Here is a 20,285-nt window from a genome sequence, read left to right as displayed (position 1 = left end):
AAAGCGAGCAGGCCTGGCGCAGTGGGCCCACTGGCCCGTCGGCCCCAGGCGGGTCCATGGCCCTCCTGAGCCGACAGGTCACCCCGCTTAACAAGAGCGTCTCGGGTGGGGTGCCCCCCGCCAGGACACGGCAAGGCCCGATCGTGCCCGATCGGTGCTCGGACGGGGCGGGCGGCAGCGGCGGCCGGGAGCCAGTTTCACCCCTGCCCCCAAAACCCCAGGAGCTGGCTGGGCCTTCCTTAGGTTGGAGGGCCTGGGCGCGAAAGCAGAGCCCGGGCAGGGCAGGCTGGCTTCAAGAACTACCGGGGCACCTGATATCATGGGGCGCACAAGTCTGGGGTTAGGCACCTGTGCACTTCACCCCTCCAGTGAATGCTGGCCCTCTTGACCGCAGCAACATTCAGGGGCCCAACCTACACATGACACACATGACTTTCACATTTTTTTATTTCACCAATCCATCAGGCCTGTGGACCCCTGAACGGCCCAGGGCTGGCCCTCTTGACTGCAGCAAAATAAACTCTGCTGCACGAGCTTGGGCCCTGTGTGCAAACAACCTGACTCGCACACTAAACTCTTTCTTTCTTTCACCAATAAATCAGGGGAAAGCGCGAACGCAGTCCCCCACTACCAGAAATAATGCAGTCGAGAATCCCGCATTTGGGGACATCGCAGGGGTCAGCAAATCCGATGTGCAATGGATGAGCCTCACCCTGGGAGCTCTGCCTTGCTGATCACAGATGCTCCCCTGCCAGGTAAGTATGAGTTGCGAGCCAGAGGGCAGGGCTTGGGCCTGTTCTGGAAGCCCCGCTAAGCGAGGGTGAGAAGGCCGGCCCTGACCCAGCCCCAGCCCTCCCGGAAGCCCTGAGCGTCTGCGGAGCTGCCTGTCCCACGTGCAGGGGGAAGCTCCGGCAGGCAGAGCCCAGCAGAAGAGGCACATTGTGGCACAGTTCATGTCTCCCACCAGGCCCTGCTCGGCCTGAGATTTGCATAAATTCGGACCTGGCTGCCAGCCAGCAGGCCCAGTCGGAAAGCGAGCAGGCCTGGCGCAGTGGGCCCACTGGCCCGTCGGCCCCAGGCGGGTCCATGGCCCTCCTGAGCCGACAGGTCACCCCGCTTAACAAGAGCGTCTCGGGTGGGGTGCCCCCCGCCAGGACACGGCAAGGCCGTGAAGGCAAGGCCCGATCGTGCCCGATCCGGTGCTCGGACGGGGCGGGCGGCAGCGGCGGCCGGGAGCCAGTCTCACCCCTGCCCCCAAAACCCCAGGAGCTGGCTGGGCCTTCCTTAGGTTGGAGGGCCTGGGCGCGAAAGCAGAGCCCGGGCAGGACAGGCTGGCTTCAAGAACTACCGGGGCACCTGATATCATGGGGCGCACAAGTCTGGGGTTAGGCACCTGTGCACTTCACCCCTCCAGTGAATGCTGGCCCTCTTGACCGCAGCAACATTCAGGGGCCCAACCTACACATGACACACATGACTTTCACATTTTTTTATTTCACCAATCCATCAGGCCTGTGGACCCCTGAACGGCCCAGGGCTGGCCCTCTTGACTGCAGCAAAATAAACTCTGCTGCACGAGCTTGGGCCCTGTGAGCAAACAACCTGACTCGCACACTAAACTCTTTCTTTCTTTCACCAATAAATCAGGGGAAAGCGCGAACGCAGTCCCCCACTACCAGAAATAATGCAGTCGAGAATCCCGCATTTGGGGACATCGCAGGGGTCAGCAAATCCGATGTGCAATGGATGAGCCTCACCCTGGGAGCTCTGCCTTGCTGATCACAGATGCTCCCCTGCCAGGTAAGTATGAGTTGCGAGCCAGAGGGCAGGGCTTGGGCCTGTTCTGGAAGCCCCGCTAAGCGAGGGTGAGAAGGCCGGCCCTGACCCAGCCCCAGCCCTCCCGGAAGCCCTGAGCGTCTGCGGAGCTGCCTGTCCCACGTGCAGGGGGAAGCTCCGGCAGGCAGAGCCCAGCAGAAGAGGCACATTGTGGCACAGTTCATGTCTCCCACCAGGCCCTGCTCGGCCTGAGATTTGCATAAATTCGGACCTGGCTGCCAGCCAGCAGGCCCAGTCGGAAAGCGAGCAGGCCTGGCGCAGTGGGCCCACTGGCCCGTCGGCCCCAGGCGGGTCCATGGCCCTCCTGAGCCGACAGGTCACCCCGCTTAACAAGAGCGTCTCGGGTGGGGTGCCCCCCGCCAGGACACGGCAAGGCCCGATCGTGCCCGATCGGTGCTCGGACGGGGCGGGCGGCAGCGGCGGCCGGGAGCCAGTTTCACCCCTGCCCCCAAAACCCCAGGAGCTGGCTGGGCCTTCCTTAGGTTGGAGGGCCTGGGCGCGAAAGCAGAGCCCGGGCAGGGCAGGCTGGCTTCAAGAACTACCGGGGCACCTGATATCATGGGGCGCACAAGTCTGGGGTTAGGCACCTGTGCACTTCACCCCTCCAGTGAATGCTGGCCCTCTTGACCGCAGCAACATTCAGGGGCCCAACCTACACATGACACACATGACTTTCACATTTTTTTATTTCACCAATCCATCAGGCCTGTGGACCCCTGAACGGCCCAGGGCTGGCCCTCTTGACTGCAGCAAAATAAACTCTGCTGCACGAGCTTGGGCCCTGTGTGCAAACAACCTGACTCGCACACTAAACTCTTTCTTTCTTTCACCAATAAATCAGGGGAAAGCGCGAACGCAGTCCCCCACTACCAGAAATAATGCAGTCGAGAATCCCGCATTTGGGGACATCGCAGGGGTCAGCAAATCCGATGTGCAATGGATGAGCCTCACCCTGGGAGCTCTGCCTTGCTGATCACAGATGCTCCCCTGCCAGGTAAGTATGAGTTGCGAGCCAGAGGGCAGGGCTTGGGCCTGTTCTGGAAGCCCCGCTAAGCGAGGGTGAGAAGGCCGGCCCTGACCCAGCCCCAGCCCTCCCGGAAGCCCTGAGCGTCTGCGGAGCTGCCTGTCCCACGTGCAGGGGGAAGCTCCGGCAGGCAGAGCCCAGCAGAAGAGGCACATTGTGGCACAGTTCATGTCTCCCACCAGGCCCTGCTCGGCCTGAGATTTGCATAAATTCGGACCTGGCTGCCAGCCAGCAGGCCCAGTCGGAAAGCGAGCAGGCCTGGCGCAGTGGGCCCACTGGCCCGTCGGCCCCAGGCGGGTCCATGGCCCTCCTGAGCCGACAGGTCACCCCGCTTAACAAGAGCGTCTCGGGTGGGGTGCCCCCCGCCAGGACACGGCAAGGCCGTGAAGGCAAGACCGGATCGTGCCCGATCGGTGCTCGGACGGGGCGGGCGGCAGCGGCGGCCGGGAGCCAGTCTCACCCCTGCCCCCAAAACCCCAGGAGCTGGCTGGGCCTTCCTTAGGTTGGAGGGCCTGGGCGCGAAAGCAGAGCCCGGGCAGGGCAGGCTGGCTTCAAGAACTACCGGGGCACCTGATATCATGGGGCGCACAAGTCTGGGGTTAGGCACCTGTGCACTTCACCCCTCCAGTGAATGCTGGCCCTCTTGACCGCAGCAACATTCAGGGGCCCAACCTACACATGACACACATGACTTTCACATTTTTTTATTTCACCAATCCATCAGGCCTGTGGACCCCTGAACGGCCCAGGGCTGGCCCTCTTGACTGCAGCAAAATAAACTCTGCTGCACGAGCTTGGGCCCTGTGTGCAAACAACCTGACTCGCACACTAAACTCTTTCTTTCTTTCACCAATAAATCAGGAGAAAGCGCGAACGCAGTCCCCCACTACCAGAAATAATGCAGTCGAGAATCCCGCATTTGGGGACATCGCAGGGGTCAGCAAATCCGATGTGCAATGGAGGAGTCTCACCCTGGGAGCTCTGCCTTGCTGATCACAGATGCTCCCCTGCCAGGTAAGTATGAGTTGCGAGCCAGAGGGCAGGGCTTGGGCCTGTTCTGGAAGCCCCGCTAAGCGAGGGTGAGAAGGCCGGCCCTGACCCAGCCCCAGCCCTCCCGGAAGCCCTGAGCGTCTGCGGAGCTGCCTGTCCCACGTGCAGGGGGAAGCTCCGGCAGGCAGAGCCCAGCAGAAGAGGCACATTGTGGCACAGTTCATGTCTCCCACCAGGCCCTGCTCGGCCTGAGATTTGCATAAATTCGGACCTGGCTGCCAGCCAGCAGGCCCAGTCGGAAAGCGAGCAGGCCTGGCGCAGTGGGCCCACTGGCCCGTCGGCCCCAGGCGGGTCCATGGCCCTCCTGAGCCGACAGGTCACCCCGCTTAACAAGAGCGTCTCGGGTGGGGTGCCCCCCGCCAGGACACGGCAAGGCCCGATCGTGCCCGATCGGTGCTCGGACGGGGCGGGCGGCAGCGGCGGCCGGGAGCCAGTTTCACCCCTGCCCCCAAAACCCCAGGAGCTGGCTGGGCCTTCCTTAGGTTGGAGGGCCTGGGCGCGAAAGCAGAGCCCGGGCAGGGCAGGCTGGCTTCAAGAACTACCGGGGCACCTGATATCATGGGGCGCACAAGTCTGGGGTTAGGCACCTGTGCACTTCACCCCTCCAGTGAATGCTGGCCCTCTTGACCGCAGCAACATTCAGGGGCCCAACCTACACATGACACACATGACTTTCACATTTTTTTATTTCACCAATCCATCAGGCCTGTGGACCCCTGAACGGCCCAGGGCTGGCCCTCTTGACTGCAGCAAAATAAACTCTGCTGCACGAGCTTGGGCCCTGTGTGCAAACAACCTGACTCGCACACTAAACTCTTTCTTTCTTTCACCAATAAATCAGGGGAAAGCGCGAACGCAGTCCCCCACTACCAGAAATAATGCAGTCGAGAATCCCGCATTTGGGGACATCGCAGGGGTCAGCAAATCCGATGTGCAATGGATGAGCCTCACCCTGGGAGCTCTGCCTTGCTGATCACAGATGCTCCCCTGCCAGGTAAGTATGAGTTGCGAGCCAGAGGGCAGGGCTTGGGCCTGTTCTGGAAGCCCCGCTAAGCGAGGGTGAGAAGGCCGGCCCTGACCCAGCCCCAGCCCTCCCGGAAGCCCTGAGCGTCTGCGGAGCTGCCTGTCCCACGTGCAGGGGGAAGCTCCGGCAGGCAGAGCCCAGCAGAAGAGGCACATTGTGGCACAGTTCATGTCTCCCACCAGGCCCTGCTCGGCCTGAGATTTGCATAAATTCGGACCTGGCTGCCAGCCAGCAGGCCCAGTCGGAAAGCGAGCAGGCCTGGCGCAGTGGGCCCACTGGCCCGTCGGCCCCAGGCGGGTCCATGGCCCTCCTGAGCCGACAGGTCACCCCGCTTAACAAGAGCGTCTCGGGTGGGGTGCCCCCCGCCAGGACACGGCAAGGCCGTGAAGGCAAGGCCCGATCGGTGCTCGGACGGGGCGGGCGGCAGCGGCGGCCGGGAGCCAGTCTCACCCCTGCCCCCAAAACCCCAGGAGCTGGCTGGGCCTTCCTTAGGTTGGAGGGCCTGGGCGCGAAAGCAGAGCCCGGGCAGGGCAGGCTGGCTTCAAGAACTACCGGGGCACCTGATATCATGGGGCGCACAAGTCTGGGGTTAGGCACCTGTGCACTTCACCCCTCCAGTGAATGCTGGCCCTCTTGACCGCAGCAACATTCAGGGGCCCAACCTACACATGACACACATGACTTTCACATTTTTTTATTTCACCAATCCATCAGGCCTGTGGACCCCTGAACGGCCCAGGGCTGGCCCTCTTGACTGCAGCAAAATAAACTCTGCTGCACGAGCTTGGGCCCTGTGTGCAAACAACCTGACTCGCACACTAAACTCTTTCTTTCTTTCACCAATAAATCAGGGGAAAGCGCGAACGCAGTCCCCCACTACCAGAAATAATGCAGTCGAGAATCCCGCATTTGGGGACATCGCAGGGGTCAGCAAATCCGATGTGCAATGGAGGAGTCTCACCCTGGGAGCTCTGCCTTGCTGATCACAGATGCTCCCCTGCCAGGTAAGTATGAGTTGCGAGCCAGAGGGCAGGGCTTGGGCCTGTTCTGGAAGCCCCGCTAAGCGAGGGTGAGAAGGCCGGCCCTGACCCAGCCCCAGCCCTCCCGGAAGCCCTGAGCGTCTGCGGAGCTGCCTGTCCCACGTGCAGGGGGAAGCTCCGGCAGGCAGAGCCCAGCAGAAGAGGCACATTGTGGCACAGTTCATGTCTCCCACCAGGCCCTGCTCGGCCTGAGATTTGCATAAATTCGGACCTGGCTGCCAGCCAGCAGGCCCAGTCGGAAAGCGAGCAGGCCTGGCGCAGTGGGCCCACTGGCCCGTCGGCCCCAGGCGGGTCCATGGCCCTCCTGAGCCGACAGGTCACCCCGCTTAACAAGAGCGTCTCGGGTGGGGTGCCCCCCGCCAGGACACGGCAAGGCCGTGAAGGCAAGGCCCGATCGGTGCTCGGACGGGGCGGGCGGCAGCGGCGGCCGGGAGCCAGTCTCACCCCTGCCCCCAAAACCCCAGGAGCTGGCCGGGCCTTCCTTAGGTTGGAGGGCCTGGGCGCGAAAGCAGAGCCCGGGCAGGGCAGGCTGGCTTCAAGAACTACCGGGGCACCTGATATCATGGGGCGCACAAGTCTGGGGTTAGGCACCTGTGCACTTCACCCCTCCAGTGAATGCTGGCCCTCTTGACCGCAGCAACATTCAGGGGCCCAACCTACACATGACACACATGACTTTCACATTTTTTTATTTCACCAATCCATCAGGCCTGTGGACCCCTGAACGGCCCAGGGCTGGCCCTCTTGACTGCAGCAAAATAAACTCTGCTGCACGAGCTTGGGCCCTGTGAGCAAACAACCTGACTCGCACACTAAACTCTTTCTTTCTTTCACCAATAAATCAGGGGAAAGCGCGAACGCAGTCCCCCACTACCAGAAATAATGCAGTCGAGAATCCCGCATTTGGGGACATCGCAGGGGTCAGCAAATCCGATGTGCAATGGATGAGCCTCACCCTGGGAGCTCTGCCTTGCTGATCACAGATGCTCCCCTGCCAGGTAAGTATGAGTTGCGAGCCAGAGGGCAGGGCTTGGGCCTGTTCTGGAAGCCCCGCTAAGCGAGGGTGAGAAGGCCGGCCCTGACCCAGCCCCAGCCCTCCCGGAAGCCCTGAGCGTCTGCGGAGCTGCCTGTCCCACGTGCAGGGGGAAGCTCCGGCAGGCAGAGCCCAGCAGAAGAGGCACATTGTGGCACAGTTCATGTCTCCCACCAGGCCCTGCTCGGCCTGAGATTTGCATAAATTCGGACCTGGCTGCCAGCCAGCAGGCCCAGTCGGAAAGCGAGCAGGCCTGGCGCAGTGGGCCCACTGGCCCGTCGGCCCCAGGCGGGTCCATGGCCCTCCTGAGCCGACAGGTCACCCCGCTTAACAAGAGCGTCTCGGGTGGGGTGCCCCCCGCCAGGACACGGCAAGGCCCGATCGTGCCCGATCGGTGCTCGGACGGGGCGGGCGGCAGCGGCGGCCGGGAGCCAGTTTCACCCCTGCCCCCAAAACCCCAGGAGCTGGCTGGGCCTTCCTTAGGTTGGAGGGCCTGGGCGCGAAAGCAGAGCCCGGGCAGGGCAGGCTGGCTTCAAGAACTACCGGGGCACCTGATATCATGGGGCGCACAAGTCTGGGGTTAGGCACCTGTGCACTTCACCCCTCCAGTGAATGCTGGCCCTCTTGACCGCAGCAACATTCAGGGGCCCAACCTACACATGACACACATGACTTTCACATTTTTTTATTTCACCAATCCATCAGGCCTGTGGACCCCTGAACGGCCCAGGGCTGGCCCTCTTGACTGCAGCAAAATAAACTCTGCTGCACGAGCTTGGGCCCTGTGTGCAAACAACCTGACTCGCACACTAAACTCTTTCTTTCTTTCACCAATAAATCAGGGGAAAGCGCGAACGCAGTCCCCCACTACCAGAAATAATGCAGTCGAGAATCCCGCATTTGGGGACATCGCAGGGGTCAGCAAATCCGATGTGCAATGGATGAGCCTCACCCTGGGAGCTCTGCCTTGCTGATCACAGATGCTCCCCTGCCAGGTAAGTATGAGTTGCGAGCCAGAGGGCAGGGCTTGGGCCTGTTCTGGAAGCCCCGCTAAGCGAGGGTGAGAAGGCCGGCCCTGACCCAGCCCCAGCCCTCCCGGAAGCCCTGAGCGTCTGCGGAGCTGCCTGTCCCACGTGCAGGGGGAAGCTCCGGCAGGCAGAGCCCAGCAGAAGAGGCACATTGTGGCACAGTTCATGTCTCCCACCAGGCCCTGCTCGGCCTGAGATTTGCATAAATTCGGACCTGGCTGCCAGCCAGCAGGCCCAGTCGGAAAGCGAGCAGGCCTGGCGCAGTGGGCCCACTGGCCCGTCGGCCCCAGGCGGGTCCATGGCCCTCCTGAGCCGACAGGTCACCCCGCTTAACAAGAGCGTCTCGGGTGGGGTGCCCCCCGCCAGGACACGGCAAGGCCGTGAAGGCAAGGCCCGATCGTGCCCGATCGGTGCTCGGACGGGGCGGGCGGTGCTCGGACGGGGCGGGCGGCAGCGGCGGCCGGGAGCCAGTCTCACCCCTGCCCCCAAAACCCCAGGAGCTGGCTGGGCCTTCCTTAGGTTGGAGGGCCTGGGCGCGAAAGCAGAGCCCGGGCAGGGCAGGCTGGCTTCAAGAACTACCGGGGCACCTGATATCATGGGGCGCACAAGTCTGGGGTTAGGCACCTGTGCACTTCACCCCTCCAGTGAATGCTGGCCCTCTTGACCGCAGCAACATTCAGGGGCCCAACCTACACATGACACACATGACTTTCACATTTTTTTATTTCACCAATCCATCAGGCCTGTGGACCCCTGAACGGCCCAGGGCTGGCCCTCTTGACTGCAGCAAAATAAACTCTGCTGCACGAGCTTGGGCCCTGTGTGCAAACAACCTGACTCGCACACTAAACTCTTTCTTTCTTTCACCAATAAATCAGGGGAAAGCGCGAACGCAGTCCCCCACTACCAGAAATAATGCAGTCGAGAATCCCGCATTTGGGGACATCGCAGGGGTCAGCAAATCCGATGTGCAATGGAGGAGTCTCACCCTGGGAGCTCTGCCTTGCTGATCACAGATGCTCCCCTGCCAGGTAAGTATGAGTTGCGAGCCAGAGGGCAGGGCTTGGGCCTGTTCTGGAAGCCCCGCTAAGCGAGGGTGAGAAGGCCGGCCCTGACCCAGCCCCAGCCCTCCCGGAAGCCCTGAGCGTCTGCGGAGCTGCCTGTCCCACGTGCAGGGGGAAGCTCCGGCAGGCAGAGCCCAGCAGAAGAGGCACATTGTGGCACAGTTCATGTCTCCCACCAGGCCCTGCTCGGCCTGAGATTTGCATAAATTCGGACCTGGCTGCCAGCCAGCAGGCCCAGTCGGAAAGCGAGCAGGCCTGGCGCAGTGGGCCCACTGGCCCGTCGGCCCCAGGCGGGTCCATGGCCCTCCTGAGCCGACAGGTCACCCCGCTTAACAAGAGCGTCTCGGGTGGGGTGCCCCCCGCCAGGACACGGCAAGGCCGTGAAGGCAAGGCCCGATCGGTGCTCGGACGGGGCGGGCGGCAGCGGCGGCCGGGAGCCAGTCTCACCCCTGCCCCCAAAACCCCAGGAGCTGGCCGGGCCTTCCTTAGGTTGGAGGGCCTGGGCGCGAAAGCAGAGCCCGGGCAGGGCAGGCTGGCTTCAAGAACTACCGGGGCACCTGATATCATGGGGCGCACAAGTCTGGGGTTAGGCACCTGTGCACTTCACCCCTCCAGTGAATGCTGGCCCTCTTGACCGCAGCAACATTCAGGGGCCCAACCTACACATGACACACATGACTTTCACATTTTTTTATTTCACCAATCCATCAGGCCTGTGGACCCCTGAACGGCCCAGGGCTGGCCCTCTTGACTGCAGCAAAATAAACTCTGCTGCACGAGCTTGGGCCCTGTGAGCAAACAACCTGACTCGCACACTAAACTCTTTCTTTCTTTCACCAATAAATCAGGGGAAAGCGCGAACGCAGTCCCCCACTACCAGAAATAATGCAGTCGAGAATCCCGCATTTGGGGACATCGCAGGGGTCAGCAAATCCGATGTGCAATGGATGAGCCTCACCCTGGGAGCTCTGCCTTGCTGATCACAGATGCTCCCCTGCCAGGTAAGTATGAGTTGCGAGCCAGAGGGCAGGGCTTGGGCCTGTTCTGGAAGCCCCGCTAAGCGAGGGTGAGAAGGCCGGCCCTGACCCAGCCCCAGCCCTCCCGGAAGCCCTGAGCGTCTGCGGAGCTGCCTGTCCCACGTGCAGGGGGAAGCTCCGGCAGGCAGAGCCCAGCAGAAGAGGCACATTGTGGCACAGTTCATGTCTCCCACCAGGCCCTGCTCGGCCTGAGATTTGCATAAATTCGGACCTGGCTGCCAGCCAGCAGGCCCAGTCGGAAAGCGAGCAGGCCTGGCGCAGTGGGCCCACTGGCCCGTCGGCCCCAGGCGGGTCCATGGCCCTCCTGAGCCGACAGGTCACCCCGCTTAACAAGAGCGTCTCGGGTGGGGTGCCCCCCGCCAGGACACGGCAAGGCCCGATCGTGCCCGATCGGTGCTCGGACGGGGCGGGCGGCAGCGGCGGCCGGGAGCCAGTTTCACCCCTGCCCCCAAAACCCCAGGAGCTGGCTGGGCCTTCCTTAGGTTGGAGGGCCTGGGCGCGAAAGCAGAGCCCGGGCAGGGCAGGCTGGCTTCAAGAACTACCGGGGCACCTGATATCATGGGGCGCACAAGTCTGGGGTTAGGCACCTGTGCACTTCACCCCTCCAGTGAATGCTGGCCCTCTTGACCGCAGCAACATTCAGGGGCCCAACCTACACATGACACACATGACTTTCACATTTTTTTATTTCACCAATCCATCAGGCCTGTGGACCCCTGAACGGCCCAGGGCTGGCCCTCTTGACTGCAGCAAAATAAACTCTGCTGCACGAGCTTGGGCCCTGTGTGCAAACAACCTGACTCGCACACTAAACTCTTTCTTTCTTTCACCAATAAATCAGGGGAAAGCGCGAACGCAGTCCCCCACTACCAGAAATAATACAGTCGAGAATCCCGCATTTGGGGACATCGCAGGGGTCAGCAAATCCGATGTGCAATGGATGAGCCTCACCCTGGGAGCTCTGCCTTGCTGATCACAGATGCTCCCCTGCCAGGTAAGTATGAGTTGCGAGCCAGAGGGCAGGGCTTGGGCCTGTTCTGGAAGCCCCGCTAAGCGAGGGTGAGAAGGCCGGCCCTGACCCAGCCCCAGCCCTCCCGGAAGCCCTGAGCGTCTGCGGAGCTGCCTGTCCCACGTGCAGGGGGAAGCTCCGGCAGGCAGAGCCCAGCAGAAGAGGCACATTGTGGCACAGTTCATGTCTCCCACCAGGCCCTGCTCGGCCTGAGATTTGCATAAATTCGGACCTGGCTGCCAGCCAGCAGGCCCAGTCGGAAAGCGAGCAGGCCTGGCGCAGTGGGCCCACTGGCCCGTCGGCCCCAGGCGGGTCCATGGCCCTCCTGAGCCGACAGGTCACCCCGCTTAACAAGAGCGTCTCGGGTGGGGTGCCCCCCGCCAGGACACGGCAAGGCCCGATCGTGCCCGATCGGTGCTCGGACGGGGCGGGCGGCAGCGGCGGCCGGGAGCCAGTTTCACCCCTGCCCCCAAAACCCCAGGAGCTGGCTGGGCCTTCCTTAGGTTGGAGGGCCTGGGCGCGAAAGCAGAGCCCGGGCAGGGCAGGCTGGCTTCAAGAACTACCGGGGCACCTGATATCATGGGGCGCACAAGTCTGGGGTTAGGCACCTGTGCACTTCACCCCTCCAGTGAATGCTGGCCCTCTTGACCGCAGCAACATTCAGGGGCCCAACCTACACATGACACACATGACTTTCACATTTTTTTATTTCACCAATCCATCAGGCCTGTGGACCCCTGAACGGCCCAGGGCTGGCCCTCTTGACTGCAGCAAAATAAACTCTGCTGCACGAGCTTGGGCCCTGTGTGCAAACAACCTGACTCGCACACTAAACTCTTTCTTTCTTTCACCAATAAATCAGGGGAAAGCGCGAACGCAGTCCCCCACTACCAGAAATAATGCAGTCGAGAATCCCGCATTTGGGGACATCGCAGGGGTCAGCAAATCCGATGTGCAATGGATGAGCCTCACCCTGGGAGCTCTGCCTTGCTGATCACAGATGCTCCCCTGCCAGGTAAGTATGAGTTGCGAGCCAGAGGGCAGGGCTTGGGCCTGTTCTGGAAGCCCCGCTAAGCGAGGGTGAGAAGGCCGGCCCTGACCCAGCCCCAGCCCTCCCGGAAGCCCTGAGCGTCTGCGGAGCTGCCTGTCCCACGTGCAGGGGGAAGCTCCGGCAGGCAGAGCCCAGCAGAAGAGGCACATTGTGGCACAGTTCATGTCTCCCACCAGGCCCTGCTCGGCCTGAGATTTGCATAAATTCGGACCTGGCTGCCAGCCAGCAGGCCCAGTCGGAAAGCGAGCAGGCCTGGCGCAGTGGGCCCACTGGCCCGTCGGCCCCAGGCGGGTCCATGGCCCTCCTGAGCCGACAGGTCACCCCGCTTAACAAGAGCGTCTCGGGTGGGGTGCCCCCCGCCAGGACACGGCAAGGCCGTGAAGGCAAGACCGGATCGTGCCCGATCGGTGCTCGGACGGGGCGGGCGGCAGCGGCGGCCGGGAGCCAGTCTCACCCCTGCCCCCAAAACCCCAGGAGCTGGCTGGGCCTTCCTTAGGTTGGAGGGCCTGGGCGCGAAAGCAGAGCCCGGGCAGGGCAGGCTGGCTTCAAGAACTACCGGGGCACCTGATATCATGGGGCGCACAAGTCTGGGGTTAGGCACCTGTGCACTTCACCCCTCCAGTGAATGCTGGCCCTCTTGACCGCAGCAACATTCAGGGGCCCAACCTACACATGACACACATGACTTTCACATTTTTTTATTTCACCAATCCATCAGGCCTGTGGACCCCTGAACGGCCCAGGGCTGGCCCTCTTGACTGCAGCAAAATAAACTCTGCTGCACGAGCTTGGGCCCTGTGTGCAAACAACCTGACTCGCACACTAAACTCTTTCTTTCTTTCACCAATAAATCAGGGGAAAGCGCGAACGCAGTCCCCCACTACCAGAAATAATGCAGTCGAGAATCCCGCATTTGGGGACATCGCAGGGGTCAGCAAATCCGATGTGCAATGGAGGAGTCTCACCCTGGGAGCTCTGCCTTGCTGATCACAGATGCTCCCCTGCCAGGTAAGTATGAGTTGCGAGCCAGAGGGCAGGGCTTGGGCCTGTTCTGGAAGCCCCGCTAAGCGAGGGTGAGAAGGCCGGCCCTGACCCAGCCCCAGCCCTCCCGGAAGCCCTGAGCGTCTGCGGAGCTGCCTGTCCCACGTGCAGGGGGAAGCTCCGGCAGGCAGAGCCCAGCAGAAGAGGCACATTGTGGCACAGTTCATGTCTCCCACCAGGCCCTGCTCGGCCTGAGATTTGCATAAATTCGGACCTGGCTGCCAGCCAGCAGGCCCAGTCGGAAAGCGAGCAGGCCTGGCGCAGTGGGCCCACTGGCCCGTCGGCCCCAGGCGGGTCCATGGCCCTCCTGAGCCGACAGGTCACCCCGCTTAACAAGAGCGTCTCGGGTGGGGTGCCCCCCGCCAGGACACGGCAAGGCCGTGAAGGCAAGGCCCGATCGGTGCTCGGACGGGGCGGGCGGCAGCGGCGGCCGGGAGCCAGTCTCACCCCTGCCCCCAAAACCCCAGGAGCTGGCCGGGCCTTCCTTAGGTTGGAGGGCCTGGGCGCGAAAGCAGAGCCCGGGCAGGGCAGGCTGGCTTCAAGAACTACCGGGGCACCTGATATCATGGGGCGCACAAGTCTGGGGTTAGGCACCTGTGCACTTCACCCCTCCAGTGAATGCTGGCCCTCTTGACCGCAGCAACATTCAGGGGCCCAACCTACACATGACACACATGACTTTCACATTTTTTTATTTCACCAATCCATCAGGCCTGTGGACCCCTGAACGGCCCAGGGCTGGCCCTCTTGACTGCAGCAAAATAAACTCTGCTGCACGAGCTTGGGCCCTGTGAGCAAACAACCTGACTCGCACACTAAACTCTTTCTTTCTTTCACCAATAAATCAGGGGAAAGCGCGAACGCAGTCCCCCACTACCAGAAATAATGCAGTCGAGAATCCCGCATTTGGGGACATCGCAGGGGTCAGCAAATCCGATGTGCAATGGATGAGCCTCACCCTGGGAGCTCTGCCTTGCTGATCACAGATGCTCCCCTGCCAGGTAAGTATGAGTTGCGAGCCAGAGGGCAGGGCTTGGGCCTGTTCTGGAAGCCCCGCTAAGCGAGGGTGAGAAGGCCGGCCCTGACCCAGCCCCAGCCCTCCCGGAAGCCCTGAGCGTCTGCGGAGCTGCCTGTCCCACGTGCAGGGGGAAGCTCCGGCAGGCAGAGCCCAGCAGAAGAGGCACATTGTGGCACAGTTCATGTCTCCCACCAGGCCCTGCTCGGCCTGAGATTTGCATAAATTCGGACCTGGCTGCCAGCCAGCAGGCCCAGTCGGAAAGCGAGCAGGCCTGGCGCAGTGGGCCCACTGGCCCGTCGGCCCCAGGCGGGTCCATGGCCCTCCTGAGCCGACAGGTCACCCCGCTTAACAAGAGCGTCTCGGGTGGGGTGCCCCCCGCCAGGACACGGCAAGGCCCGATCGTGCCCGATCGGTGCTCGGACGGGGCGGGCGGCAGCGGCGGCCGGGAGCCAGTTTCACCCCTGCCCCCAAAACCCCAGGAGCTGGCTGGGCCTTCCTTAGGTTGGAGGGCCTGGGCGCGAAAGCAGAGCCCGGGCAGGGCAGGCTGGCTTCAAGAACTACCGGGGCACCTGATATCATGGGGCGCACAAGTCTGGGGTTAGGCACCTGTGCACTTCACCCCTCCAGTGAATGCTGGCCCTCTTGACCGCAGCAACATTCAGGGGCCCAACCTACACATGACACACATGACTTTCACATTTTTTTATTTCACCAATCCATCAGGCCTGTGGACCCCTGAACGGCCCAGGGCTGGCCCTCTTGACTGCAGCAAAATAAACTCTGCTGCACGAGCTTGGGCCCTGTGTGCAAACAACCTGACTCGCACACTAAACTCTTTCTTTCTTTCACCAATAAATCAGGGGAAAGCGCGAACGCAGTCCCCCACTACCAGAAATAATGCAGTCGAGAATCCCGCATTTGGGGACATCGCAGGGGTCAGCAAATCCGATGTGCAATGGATGAGCCTCACCCTGGGAGCTCTGCCTTGCTGATCACAGATGCTCCCCTGCCAGGTAAGTATGAGTTGCGAGCCAGAGGGCAGGGCTTGGGCCTGTTCTGGAAGCCCCGCTAAGCGAGGGTGAGAAGGCCGGCCCTGACCCAGCCCCAGCCCTCCCGGAAGCCCTGAGCGTCTGCGGAGCTGCCTGTCCCACGTGCAGGGGGAAGCTCCGGCAGGCAGAGCCCAGCAGAAGAGGCACATTGTGGCACAGTTCATGTCTCCCACCAGGCCCTGCTCGGCCTGAGATTTGCATAAATTCGGACCTGGCTGCCAGCCAGCAGGCCCAGTCGGAAAGCGAGCAGGCCTGGCGCAGTGGGCCCACTGGCCCGTCGGCCCCAGGCGGGTCCATGGCCCTCCTGAGCCGACAGGTCACCCCGCTTAACAAGAGCGTCTCGGGTGGGGTGCCCCCCGCCAGGACACGGCAAGGCCGTGAAGGCAAGGCCCGATCGGTGCTCGGACGGGGCGGGCGGCAGCGGCGGCCGGGAGCCAGTCTCACCCCTGCCCCCAAAACCCCAGGAGCTGGCCGGGCCTTCCTTAGGTTGGAGGGCCTGGGCGCGAAAGCAGAGCCCGGGCAGGGCAGGCTGGCTTCAAGAACTACCGGGGCACCTGATATCATGGGGCGCACAAGTCTGGGGTTAGGCACCTGTGCACTTCACCCCTCCAGTGAATGCTGGCCCTCTTGACCGCAGCAACATTCAGGGGCCCAACCTACACATGACACACATGACTTTCACATTTTTTTATTTCACCAATCCATCAGGCCTGTGGACCCCTGAACGGCCCAGGGCTGGCCCTCTTGACTGCAGCAAAATAAACTCTGCTGCACGAGCTTGGGCCCTGTGAGCAAACAACCTGACTCGCACACTAAACTCTTTCTTTCTTTCACCAATAAATCAGGGGAAAGCGCGAACGCAGTCCCCCACTACCAGAAATAATGCAGTCGAGAATCCCGCATTTGGGGACATCGCAGGGGTCAGCAAATCCGATGTGCAATGGATGAGCCTCACCCTGGGAGCTCTGCCTTGCTGATCACAGATGCTCCCCTGCCAGGTAAGTATGAGTTGCGAGCCAGAGGGCAGGGCTTGGGCCTGTTCTGGAAGCCCCGCTAAGCGAGGGTGAGAAGGCCGGCCCTGACCCAGCCCCAGCCCTCCCGGAAGCCCTGAGCGTCTGCGGAGCTGCCTGTCCCACGTGCAGGGGGAAGCTCCGGCAGGCAGAGCCCAGCAGAAGAGGCACATTGTGGCACAGTTCATGTCTCCCACCAGGCCCTGCTCGGCCTGAGATTTGCATAAATTCGGACCTGGCTGCCAGCCAGCAGGCCCAGTCGGAAAGCGAGCAGGCCTGGCGCAGTGGGCCCACTGGCCCGTCGGCCCCAGGCGGGTCCATGGCCCTCCTGAGCCGACAGGTCACCCCGCTTAACAAGAGCGTCTCGGGTGGGGTGCCCCCCGCCAGGACACGGCAAGGCCCGATCGTGCCCGATCGGTGCTCGGACGGGGCGGGCGGCAGCGGCGGCCGGGAGCCAGTCTCACCCCTGCCCCCAAAACCCCAGGAGCTGGCTGGGCCTTCCTTAGGTTGGAGGGCCTGGGCGCGAAAGCAGAGCCCGGGCAGGGCAGGCTGGCTTCAAGAACTACCGGGGCACCTGATATCATGGGGCGCACAAGTCTGGGGTTAGGCACCTGTGCACTTCACCCCTCCAGTGAATGCTGGCCCTCTTGACCGCAGCAACATTCAGGGGCCCAACCTACACATGACACACATGACTTTCACATTTTTTTATTTCACCAATCCATCAGGCCTGTGGACCCCTGAACGGCCCAGGGCTGGCCCTCTTGACTGCAGCAAAATAAACTCTGCTGCACGAGCTTGGGCCCTGTGTGCAAACAACCTGACTCGCACACTAAACTCTTTCTTTCTTTCACCAATAAATCAGGGGAAAGCGCGAACGCAGTCCCCCACTACCAGAAATAATGCAGTCGAGAATCCCGCATTTGGGGACATCGCAGGGGTCAGCAAATCCGATGTGCAATGGAGGAGTCTCACCCTGGGAGCTCTGCCTTGCTGATCACAGATGCTCCCCTGCCAGGTAAGTATGAGTTGCGAGCCAGAGGGCAGGGCTTGGGCCTGTTCTGGAAGCCCCGCTAAGCGAGGGTGAGAAGGCCGGCCCTGACCCAGCCCCAGCCCTCCCGGAAGCCCTGAGCGTCTGCGGAGCTGCCTGTCCCACGTGCAGGGGGAAGCTCCGGCAGGCAGAGCCCAGCAGAAGAGGCACATTGTGGCACAGTTCATGTCTCCCACCAGGCCCTGCTCGGCCTGAGATTTGCATAAATTCGGACCTGGCTGCCAGCCAGCAGGCCCAGTCGGAAAGCGAGCAGGCCTGGCGCAGTGGGCCCACTGGCCCGTCGGCCCCAGGCGGGTCCATGGCCCTCCTGAGCCGACAGGTCACCCCGCTTAACAAGAGCGTCTCGGGTGGGGTGCCCCCCGCCAGGACACGGCAAGGCCGTGAAGGCAAGGCCCGATCGGTGCTCGGACGGGGCGGGCGGCAGCGGCGGCCGGGAGCCAGTCTCACCCCTGCCCCCAAAACCCCAGGAGCTGGCCGGGCCTTCCTTAGGTTGGAGGGCCTGGGCGCGAAAGCAGAGCCCGGGCAGGGCAGGCTGGCTTCAAGAACTACCGGGGCACCTGATATCATGGGGCGCACAAGTCTGGGGTTAGGCACCTGTGCACTTCACCCCTCCAGTGAATGCTGGCCCTCTTGACCGCAGCAACATTCAGGGGCCCAACCTACACATGACACACATGACTTTCACATTTTTTTATTTCACCAATCCATCAGGCCTGTGGACCCCTGAACGGCCCAGGGCTGGCCCTCTTGACTGCAGCAAAATAAACTCTGCTGCACGAGCTTGGGCCCTGTGAGCAAACAACCTGACTCGCACACTAAACTCTTTCTTTCTTTCACCAATAAATCAGGGGAAAGCGCGAACGCAGTCCCCCACTACCAGAAATAATGCAGTCGAGAATCCCGCATTTGGGGACATCGCAGGGGTCAGCAAATCCGATGTGCAATGGATGAGCCTCACCCTGGGAGCTCTGCCTTGCTGATCACAGATGCTCCCCTGCCAGGTAAGTATGAGTTGCGAGCCAGAGGGCAGGGCTTGGGCCTGTTCTGGAAGCCCCGCTAAGCGAGGGTGAGAAGGCCGGCCCTGACCCAGCCCCAGCCCTCCCGGAAGCCCTGAGCGTCTGCGGAGCTGCCTGTCCCACGTGCAGGGGGAAGCTCCGGCAGGCAGAGCCCAGCAGAAGAGGCACATTGTGGCACAGTTCATGTCTCCCACCAGGCCCTGCTCGGCCTGAGATTTGCATAAATTCGGACCTGGCTGCCAGCCAGCAGGCCCAGTCGGAAAGCGAGCAGGCCTGGCGCAGTGGGCCCACTGGCCCGTCGGCCCCAGGCGGGTCCATGGCCCTCCTGAGCCGACAGGTCACCCCGCTTAACAAGAGCGTCTCGGGTGGGGTGCCCCCCGCCAGGACACGGCAAGGCCCGATCGTGCCCGATCGGTGCTCGGACGGGGCGGGCGGCAGCGGCGGCCGGGAGCCAGTTTCACCCCTGCCCCCAAAACCCCAGGAGCTGGCTGGGCCTTCCTTAGGTTGGAGGGCCTGGGCGCGAAAGCAGAGCCCGGGCAGGGCAGGCTGGCTTCAAGAACTACCGGGGCACCTGATATCATGGGGCGCACAAGTCTGGGGTTAGGCACCTGTGCACTTCACCCCTCCAGTGAATGCTGGCCCTCTTGACCGCAGCAACATTCAGGGGCCCAACCTACACATGACACACATGACTTTCACATTTTTTTATTTCACCAATCCATCAGGCCTGTGGACCCCTGAACGGCCCAGGGCTGGCCCTCTTGACTGCAGCAAAATAAACTCTGCTGCACGAGCTTGGGCCCTGTGTGCAAACAACCTGACTCGCACACTAAACTCTTTCTTTCTTTCACCAATAAATCAGGGGAAAGCGCGAACGCAGTCCCCCACTACCAGAAATAATGCAGTCGAGAATCCCGCATTTGGGGACATCGCAGGGGTCAGCAAATCCGATGTGCAATGGATGAGCCTCACCCTGGGAGCTCTGCCTTGCTGATCACAGATGCTCCCCTGCCAGGTAAGTATGAGTTGCGAGCCAGAGGGCAGGGCTTGGGCCTGTTCTGGAAGCCCCGCTAAGCGAGGGTGAGAAGGCCGGCCCTGACCCAGCCCCAGCCCTCCCGGAAGCCCTGAGCGTCTGCGGAGCTGCCTGTCCCACGTGCAGGGGGAAGCTCCGGCAGGCAGAGCCCAGCAGAAGAGGCACATTGTGGCACAGTTCATGTCTCCCACCAGGCCCTGCTCGGCCTGAGATTTGCATAAATTCGGACCTGGCTGCCAGCCAGCAGGCCCAGTCGGAAAGCGAGCAGGCCTGGCGCAGTGGGCCCACTGGCCCGTCGGCCCCAGGCGGGTCCATGGCCCTCCTGAGCCGACAGGTCACCCCGCTTAACAAGAGCGTCTCGGGTGGGGTGCCCCCCGCCAGGACACGGCAAGGCCGTGAAGGCAAGGCCCGATCGTGCCCGATCCGGTGCTCGGACGGGGCGGGCGGCAGCGGCGGCCGGGAGCCAGTCTCACCCCTGCCCCCAAAACCCCAGGAGCTGGCTGGGCCTTCCTTAGGTTGGAGGGCCTGGGCGCGAAAGCAGAGCCCGGGCAGGGCAGGCTGGCTTCAAGAACTACCGGGGCACCTGATATCATGGGGCGCACAAGTCTGGGGTTAGGCACCTGTGCACTTCACCCCTCCAGTGAATGCTGGCCCTCTTGACCGCAGCAACATTCAGGGGCCCAACCTACACATGACACACATGACTTTCACATTTTTTTATTTCACCAATCCATCAGGCCTGTGGACCCCTGAACGGCCCAGGGCTGGCCCTCTTGACTGCAGCAAAATAAACTCTGCTGCACGAGCTTGGGCCCTGTGTGCAAACAACCTGACTCGCACACTAAACTCTTTCTTTCTTTCACCAATAAAT

At 62.2% G+C, this 20,285-nt stretch overlaps 19 non-coding genes across 19 annotated transcripts; all 19 read right to left on the bottom strand.

Moving 5' to 3' along the window:
- Positions 1–599: 599 nt before the first annotated feature.
- Positions 600–763, bottom strand: LOC138558063 (U1 spliceosomal RNA). The gene has a single exon (XR_011298218.1). It is a non-coding gene; the product is annotated as a U1 spliceosomal RNA (small nuclear RNA).
- Positions 764–1,644: 881 nt separating this feature from the next.
- Positions 1,645–1,808, bottom strand: LOC138558062 (U1 spliceosomal RNA). Its single transcript, XR_011298217.1, has one exon. It is a non-coding gene; the product is annotated as a U1 spliceosomal RNA (small nuclear RNA).
- An 866-nt stretch (positions 1,809–2,674) lies between these two features.
- LOC138558060 (U1 spliceosomal RNA) lies at positions 2,675–2,838 on the bottom strand. Its single transcript, XR_011298215.1, has one exon. It is a non-coding gene; the product is annotated as a U1 spliceosomal RNA (small nuclear RNA).
- An 880-nt stretch (positions 2,839–3,718) lies between these two features.
- Positions 3,719–3,882, bottom strand: LOC138558642 (U1 spliceosomal RNA). Its single transcript, XR_011298784.1, has one exon. It is a non-coding gene; the product is annotated as a U1 spliceosomal RNA (small nuclear RNA).
- An 866-nt stretch (positions 3,883–4,748) lies between these two features.
- On the bottom strand, positions 4,749–4,912 carry LOC138558059 (U1 spliceosomal RNA). Its single transcript, XR_011298214.1, has one exon. It is a non-coding gene; the product is annotated as a U1 spliceosomal RNA (small nuclear RNA).
- Positions 4,913–5,782: 870 nt separating this feature from the next.
- LOC138558458 (U1 spliceosomal RNA) lies at positions 5,783–5,946 on the bottom strand. Its single transcript, XR_011298606.1, has one exon. It is a non-coding gene; the product is annotated as a U1 spliceosomal RNA (small nuclear RNA).
- Positions 5,947–6,816: 870 nt separating this feature from the next.
- LOC138558058 (U1 spliceosomal RNA) lies at positions 6,817–6,980 on the bottom strand. Its single transcript, XR_011298213.1, has one exon. It is a non-coding gene; the product is annotated as a U1 spliceosomal RNA (small nuclear RNA).
- An 866-nt stretch (positions 6,981–7,846) lies between these two features.
- LOC138558057 (U1 spliceosomal RNA) lies at positions 7,847–8,010 on the bottom strand. Its single transcript, XR_011298212.1, has one exon. It is a non-coding gene; the product is annotated as a U1 spliceosomal RNA (small nuclear RNA).
- Positions 8,011–8,910: 900 nt separating this feature from the next.
- Positions 8,911–9,074, bottom strand: LOC138558457 (U1 spliceosomal RNA). Its single transcript, XR_011298605.1, has one exon. It is a non-coding gene; the product is annotated as a U1 spliceosomal RNA (small nuclear RNA).
- An 870-nt stretch (positions 9,075–9,944) lies between these two features.
- LOC138558056 (U1 spliceosomal RNA) lies at positions 9,945–10,108 on the bottom strand. Its single transcript, XR_011298211.1, has one exon. It is a non-coding gene; the product is annotated as a U1 spliceosomal RNA (small nuclear RNA).
- An 866-nt stretch (positions 10,109–10,974) lies between these two features.
- On the bottom strand, positions 10,975–11,138 carry LOC138558302 (U1 spliceosomal RNA). Its single transcript, XR_011298454.1, has one exon. It is a non-coding gene; the product is annotated as a U1 spliceosomal RNA (small nuclear RNA).
- Positions 11,139–12,004: 866 nt separating this feature from the next.
- On the bottom strand, positions 12,005–12,168 carry LOC138558054 (U1 spliceosomal RNA). Its single transcript, XR_011298209.1, has one exon. It is a non-coding gene; the product is annotated as a U1 spliceosomal RNA (small nuclear RNA).
- Positions 12,169–13,048: 880 nt separating this feature from the next.
- Positions 13,049–13,212, bottom strand: LOC138558454 (U1 spliceosomal RNA). The gene has a single exon (XR_011298603.1). It is a non-coding gene; the product is annotated as a U1 spliceosomal RNA (small nuclear RNA).
- An 870-nt stretch (positions 13,213–14,082) lies between these two features.
- On the bottom strand, positions 14,083–14,246 carry LOC138558053 (U1 spliceosomal RNA). The gene has a single exon (XR_011298208.1). It is a non-coding gene; the product is annotated as a U1 spliceosomal RNA (small nuclear RNA).
- Positions 14,247–15,112: 866 nt separating this feature from the next.
- On the bottom strand, positions 15,113–15,276 carry LOC138558052 (U1 spliceosomal RNA). The gene has a single exon (XR_011298207.1). It is a non-coding gene; the product is annotated as a U1 spliceosomal RNA (small nuclear RNA).
- Positions 15,277–16,146: 870 nt separating this feature from the next.
- On the bottom strand, positions 16,147–16,310 carry LOC138558051 (U1 spliceosomal RNA). Its single transcript, XR_011298206.1, has one exon. It is a non-coding gene; the product is annotated as a U1 spliceosomal RNA (small nuclear RNA).
- Positions 16,311–17,176: 866 nt separating this feature from the next.
- On the bottom strand, positions 17,177–17,340 carry LOC138558453 (U1 spliceosomal RNA). Its single transcript, XR_011298602.1, has one exon. It is a non-coding gene; the product is annotated as a U1 spliceosomal RNA (small nuclear RNA).
- Positions 17,341–18,210: 870 nt separating this feature from the next.
- Positions 18,211–18,374, bottom strand: LOC138558050 (U1 spliceosomal RNA). The gene has a single exon (XR_011298205.1). It is a non-coding gene; the product is annotated as a U1 spliceosomal RNA (small nuclear RNA).
- An 866-nt stretch (positions 18,375–19,240) lies between these two features.
- LOC138558048 (U1 spliceosomal RNA) lies at positions 19,241–19,404 on the bottom strand. The gene has a single exon (XR_011298203.1). It is a non-coding gene; the product is annotated as a U1 spliceosomal RNA (small nuclear RNA).
- Positions 19,405–20,285: the final 881 nt, after the last annotated feature.

The sequence above is a fragment of the Ambystoma mexicanum genome, unplaced genomic scaffold, assembly GCF_040938575.1.
Source record: "Ambystoma mexicanum isolate Mex_15411 unplaced genomic scaffold, UKY_AmexF1_1 Mex_scaf34, whole genome shotgun sequence".
Lineage (NCBI taxonomy): Eukaryota > Metazoa > Chordata > Amphibia > Caudata > Ambystomatidae > Ambystoma > Ambystoma mexicanum.
Note: the sequence above shows the minus strand (reverse complement) of the source record. Positions and strands in the feature narration are given on the sequence as shown.